Source organism: Mauremys reevesii, linkage group 16, assembly GCF_016161935.1.
Source record: "Mauremys reevesii isolate NIE-2019 linkage group 16, ASM1616193v1, whole genome shotgun sequence".
NCBI classification, from domain to species: Eukaryota; Metazoa; Chordata; order Testudines; family Geoemydidae; genus Mauremys; species Mauremys reevesii.
Genome location: NC_052638.1, coordinates 13,994,087 through 14,001,366, shown reverse-complemented (window position 1 = coordinate 14,001,366; position 7,280 = coordinate 13,994,087).

Below are 7,280 nucleotides of genomic sequence, written 5' to 3'. Positions count from 1 at the left end.
CGGATATATATATAAAAAATCTTTATTCAAGGAATGAAATTAAGTGCCAATCCCTTGATCTCGAGCCAGTGTGAGGTAGATTGGTCAATTTAAATAGTCACTGCTGATCAGCAAACAGCTGAGTTTGTATTAAAGCAGAGCAGCAATAAGTTTTATGTAGCATTGCTGACAACTTAAAAAAATATATTATCCCCGGCCAATCAATATGATCCCTGAAATCTATTCTGTGGTCAACCATACATGGTTCATTTCAACTGAGCTAAATTATAGCGAGGCCATGCTCAGGGGCCGAAGTACAAGGGAGCAAAGAAACCTTCCCATCTAGGTGCCCCAGTAGGGTTTAGTGATCTTGCATTTCCTGAATTCCCATGCACTGCTCCTGGCGAGTGCTGACAGTGGAGTTAGCCTACTCAGAAAGCAGGACGGGAGCGAAGGCAAAGTCTTACCCATATTCCTTTCTGCACCAGCCAGCAGAGCTGACCGACCTGACCCACTCTGGCATTGCAGGAGCCTCTGCTGGAATTAAGCACATCTGCACTTCCGCTGCCATGAGCCTGCGGCTTTGCCGCTGCTATCTAGCCTTCTGCATTTAAAACTCCATTGCAACCACTATCATCCTCCATACCTACTACTTAACCAGAATATGATGAGATCAGTAACTATAGCAATTAGGCATGAGAAGTCACATTCTACATGCACTTCAAATACCTTACCCAGAAAGAGAGTAAACATGAAAAAGAAAATTACCTACAACAAATAAATGTGCCTCGCACCTGAGATTTGTATCCGATTCAAGACTGGGATTCTCACTGGCTAACACTGATGTTCCCGGCACTCTTATGTAAGAGAACAACTTATACATCAAGATTTTCCTAACATTCTTCTTGTTTGAATGGAGCAGACTGCAAGTAAAGGTGAGAGGGCTCACATTGGACATGAGTTGCACCATGATCATGAGGTTCATTTTAAGCCTCATGCCATGAGAGACCAAGTCTCTGATGACCCATAACTCCACGGGTGCCATTCACATAGATGCCAACTAGCCAGCTGCCAAAGCACAGTTTTAATCTAAGCTTGAGAGTAGTCCCAGCAAAGTGGCATGACACCAATGGGACTGTGAGCATGGTGCAAAGTTAGGTACCTTGCTGAACTGGGGCCTAAGTCAGGAAGATGTGAGAGATTAACATTGCCCTCACATAGACCCCTTTAAAAAAAAAACTAATTTTGGGGTGGTTCACTATTTGCATCAACGTGCTGCAGTGTAGTGGAATTCATTTTTTTTAATATGATCAGTGGTTTGTTATTATTGTATTTTCCATCTGGTGGCTGTATCCGAGAAAGCGTAGTCTAGCGATAAAATTGTATATACACTGCAGAAGCAGAAAGTCAATTGTCAGTCCCATGCCATCGATTTGTTCCTCCTTCTATGATCTGGGGTCCCTTGCACCACTGGGTCACCACCACTTCATGCAATACCAGTTTCCTGCCTGTGCCACCCACTCCCAAGACCAGGAAACATGCATCAATACCTGCTAGCCTTCCATGTGCCTCCCAGTCTGTGTCCTTCTTGGACCTTCACCTCCTCCTCAGGTACCTCCTTCCCAGACTCCTGTCTCACCATATTTCTCTGTCTCTCCACCTACCCTGACTCATCAGCTGGAGTCAGAAGGAGCTCAGTTTATATTTCTAACCATTTAAACTATAAAATGATAATCTTTACACATTAAAAAAAACTCTAACACTCATATTCCATCCCCAGAATATGCAAAACACCCTTCTTGTCAGCAAGGCCAGCCAACCAAAACAAATCTGGAGTTTCTAGGACAAGCAAGGAGTTCAAAAAAACATTCAAGTAGATTTTAGAAAAGAGACGGCAACATTTTTCAAAATATCATCATTTTAAAACACTCTTGTCTGATTTTTACCAAATGTCACAGAAAAAATACCTGGGAAGAGAGGTAGCAGGCAAAATTTCAGGAAGATGAGATTATTTCAGAGGTAGATAAAGGGAGCATTGAAAATTGGTTTTATAAATGACTTTCTTCATGGGGGGGGGCATATTTTATCAGCAAGCTGGAGGCAGGGAAATTACAAGAGTGAATGAATAGATGAAAAAAGTTTTTTGTTTATTTCCCTCCCTCCCAGCTTGCTGATAAAATATGCTTCCCATGAAGGACGTCTTTGATTGAACAAGCCCAAAACAGTACTTGAAGGCATTTAACTTAACCATTATTAGATTTTAGTTTAGGTCTCCCTTGATACTGTGGGCCAACGATAAGGCCGTAAGGTACCTCAGAGATACTTAAGTATAGACGGTCTTCAGAGACTACCTTTTCACCCAAGGCAAGATTTAAAAAGTAGCGTTGTGATAATTTAAAAAAAAAATCCTTGGGAGCTTTTTTCATGATTACTAATTTAACAGACAGAAATTCAACATGTTTTATTGATAGTTCTAATCGTAAATTTGCCTTCCGTACACACGGCTGCCGATGCCTAAAATAAGATGTGCGAGAACACATAATCTTGTGCCTAAGGCTTTTCAGGATAATACACAAAGAATCCTTGTGACAATTCAACCAAGATGTATTTAATGGAGAGCTGCTCCACAAAGGCAACTCCTTGAGATTTTGCTCTAAAGAGGAGTCTTTTTTTTTGCTTGTGCATTGCTATCAGCTTCACCATTCAAGCAGTCAGAAACTTGCAGCCGTTTTCATTTTTTCTGATTTGTTCACAAATTAAGTTATCATTAAAAAAAATCCTCCAATATAAGAACAATGGATTTTTCAACTTTACTTTCTGCCTGGAATTGGAGGATAACATGCAGCATACAGAGCATTCCTGTCTCGCAAGAATGTCTGAGATTTCAAACAATGTGTTCATCCTGAATTGGGATGAAGTGTCAGAATATCAACTATTTTCACAGCCAGAAACAAAAAGTTGGATTGAGTCCATCAAAATGTTTCATTTTGATCATTTCAACTGTTATTTCGATGTCAACTTTTTTTTTAACTATAAATTAACTTAAATTTCTAAACAAAAAGTCATTTCAAGCTGAAAAAATGGGATTTCATTTCAAAAATGTCAAAATGAGGGGTTACGGCATAACAGTAATAACAGTTTGAAATGATCAAAATGAAACATTTTGATTGACTCAATCCAACTTTTTGTTTCTGGCTGTGAAAATAGTTGATATTCTGACACTTCATCTCAATTCAGGATGAACACATTGTTTGAAATCTCAGACATTCTAGTAAGACAGGAATGCTCTGTATGCTGTATGTTATCCAAAAATTGTTCAAAATGGGAAATTCATTGAAAACAAACTTTTTGGTTTTGATGAATTACCATTTTTTGACCAAAAAAAATTTTAGTCAGAAAATTCCTGACCAGCTCTAATATTGAGAGTTTGCAGCCAAAAAAATAGTTCATACTGCACCACTCATTTTAAATGATATTTATAGGAAAGAGTCACAGAAGTTATTTTTGTAAAAAGAAGGATTACTGTCAAGTACTATGCCAGGGTAAATGAATCGAGCACACTGCATAGTAAAAAATCAGTGGGTTGAAGTGAATGGAATTACACGAATGTATACCAGCTGTGGACCTGACCTAGAATCATTAAAAGCTGCATCCAATAATCTCAATGTGAATATCATATTATAATTAAACATATGTATTTTCTTCATTAATGCATATAACTGCATCATCCTGTTTTTTTCTTTTGTACCTGGTCCTTATCAGATCTCCCATCAGTGTAGAATCGATTGCAGCTGCAAAAAATTGGTTCTCTTTAGTATTTGTAAATGTAGTTTTATGCATTCTTCTGCTATGTTATAGACTAATAGATATGCTTCTATTTAAATAAATTTCACTTGTGAAGAAAATTAGTTTGGTTTAGCTAGAGCATCTAGTCAGTGTTACATTGGGCTAGAAACTTGTTATCTTTTGCTACTATATCATGTGCAATTTTCATGTTCAAAGGCTAGTTAAATTATTTACACTATACTTCATATATCATGTACAACACTTGCCTTGACAAGAAGAACAACAGCAACTATGAAGTCAGTCCCCTTCAGAATAATAATATTTAATGCCATTCTTTGCAAAGAATAGCTCGAAACTTCAGATCGAAGTCCCCAGGAAAGTGGGAAAACTTGGATTTGAATTGAGTTCTGGGTCTGAACTTCTGAGCCTCAGTGCACGTATAAGTCTTTGGAACATTACTCATTAGTTATAGAATAGTTTAATGCCCTGAGTATCACAATGCAATACAGTGAGCAAGTTTCTACTACAAATGCACTGCAAGTTGTAAGCGTCTGTAAGACTATAACACTGTATCATAAGCTAAAGCCTGTATTACAGAATATGATCCTCCTGGAAGCTTTGTAACAATTTTACTATCCTATTCCACTAATTTACATTGTGCAATGTGTGTTTCATCATAGTAACACTCACTTTTATTCACAAGTTGATTTCCTCCATGTCATATTAATCGGGAACTCAACTGAATCACAGCTTCTATGTTCAATAGCTACCGAAAAGAAGGGATTAACCAAGAAGCGGTGCTGAAAAATTGAGTGGTAATTGTGTGTCTCAGAGGGATGACCCCACCACAGACACACAAAAAGCCTGAAAACAGGACCCCTTAAATGATCACTTTCATGAAACAAGCACTGCATGAAATAAGCTCTTGTATGAAACAAAATCACCAGTTCATTTGAGAAACACACACACTTTTTTAATCTTAATTTTAACGTTAATTTAGCAATTAGGAAAGGACTGGAAACTAAAGTCTTCTAAATATAGCCACAAGGTAGGGATGGTATTAGACCATTGGCTTCCCCACATTGTGCCATAACACTGTTCTGCAGAAGCCTCTTTTTCACGTGCAGAAAGCAGCTCACTTTCTATGCTCATAGGCCTGTCTTGTGAAACCACCAATTAGTAACAGTGATGGTGGTATGGACAGTACGAGAAGTTTTCACACCTGTCCACAAGGTATGTGATTGAGGTTACCAAGTAATTTCACACAAGCTACTGAACATCTTTCAGGTAATGACGACTTTTGGTCAATAATAACTGGTCCAGGATTTGAAAGAGTAGCCTGGAGATTAAAGACTTTGTATCCTATTGACTATCCATTAAACCATCTAATCTGCACATTTACTCTTTCTCCATTTTGCAGTTTCAAGAAATGTATCTTTATTGTTAAAAGTTCAGGATTGTTTAACAGAATAAAGGTCTTTTCTCCTAAACCATGACTCAGACCTCAGGTTTGGAAGCATATAATTTATTCCTACTTAGCAACAGGGATCACTGTTTGATGTTTTTCTGCAGTATTATGATAACTTTATATCGTACAACATCTTTCACCTAAATTCCAAAGTGCTTTACAAACTGATTTACACACTGTACATATAAGAACCCCTTCACTCACTACTGAAATAATCTATCTCCAATTTCACAGCTATTTAATACTGTACAGCAACACTGTAAAAAATAGAAAAGTCATTTGAAAAGTCATCCAACTGAAACTGCAAGGTGGGTGATTAGCTGGACAATTATCTGATTTAAAATACGGCTAATACACCTAGACTAATGCTGCTGTCTTGTGAAAAGTACCGTGGGATGTTTCAGTAGTGAGCAAGTCCTTACCTTCACTTCTCATTGCAAACATGGGACCATCAGCAGTACAGGGCACTCTAGTGTAGTGCCAGGACATGTTTTCAGTACTGATTTAGAAAGAAGAGTGCCACCTACATATCAATACTACCATTTCTTGGTGTATATTGGTTTTTCTTGAAAGTGTGCCACTAAAGTGTTGACCATGTCAGGTTGTCTGGAGTGGCTCATGACCATGACTGCCAACCTCAGGGAAAGCTGTTAAGACACAGGGCAAAAACCCAAACTAGTTGTGTGTTTGGTAATTAACTTTCAGCAACCAAGTATCAAGTGTGAATCCTCAAACATTACAACAGCCTTAACATGGAGTCACAGACAGTCCCCGTGGGTACTCCAGTCTATCTCGCCATCTAGGCAAGCCTGCCTTTGTAACAGATGGTTAATCCCAGTCCCAAAGGACCAATCATTTACCCCAGGTCAATTTAACCTCAGGCCTCTCACCAAAGACAATGCTTGTAACCAATCCTACAATAAACTAACTAAAGATTAGCTGAGAAAAAAGACATGAGAGTTATGAAATTATAGCTGGTAAACGTACATACGCAAATGAGTTACAGTCTTAGGTTTCAAAAGATAAGAGGAGCTGTTGTAACATGCAAGCTCTCTATGTCCTTTAGGGAGTGCTTCTCGAAGTCGGCCGCTGCTTGTTCAGGGAAAGCCCAGGCCAGCGGGAGCTGCTGGAAGCGGCGGCCAGTAGGTCCCTCGGGCCCGCACCGCTTCCAGCAGCTCCCATTGGCCCGGAGCAGCAAACTGCAGCCAGTGGGAGCCATGATCGGCTGAACCTGTGGATGCGGCAGGTAAACAAACTGGCCCGGGCCGCCAGGGGCTTTCCCTGTACAAGCAGTGGCCTGACTTTGAGAAGCACTGCTTTAAGACTAACCTAAGCTAAGCAGCCTGGAGATTCCTTGCTTAAGCTTGCCCTCTCCAAATTTCAGACAGACAATCTCGTGATACAGTTCCTTCTGGTCAGGCATTTTTAATTCCCTTCCCCCAGCATTCAAACTGGTGGAATAAGTCTCAGTGCCTGTCTCTGCTTCACGGATGGGGATGGAGGTGTGGGAGGCAAGCCACAAAGTCTTTCTCCTGTGATATTTCACGATGGTTCATTTGGTTTCAATGGGCCTTCTAGTGTGTCGGACTAGCACTTTACATGAATTAACGCTTCTTGGGTGAGTTACACAGTTACAGTTACCATGCAAAGACTCAATATCACTTTTTACCATGGGATACAGCTGTTATAACTGAGATCAATACATGCAGCATCCTACAAGTCTTTCATAAAGTCTAAACACTGAGCACATTCTTATCAATTTAACATCTGTTTTAACAGTGCTAACACAGAGGTGAGCTAGACTGGTTTCCGGCTATGCATATGTCAGTGTTCAGTGAGGCCTGGGCATGACCTGGTACCTCATCTACCGGCATCACAGATCAGACAATCTCTGACAAGATTACAGCTCCAAGTGTATTAACAGTATTGCCACAATAATCACAAACACAGATGTTTGCACATTCTTTTAACCTTATTCAAAGTTATCATTATATATGACTTGTATTATGGAAGTGTCTAGTGACACCAATCAACTATCAGGGTCCCT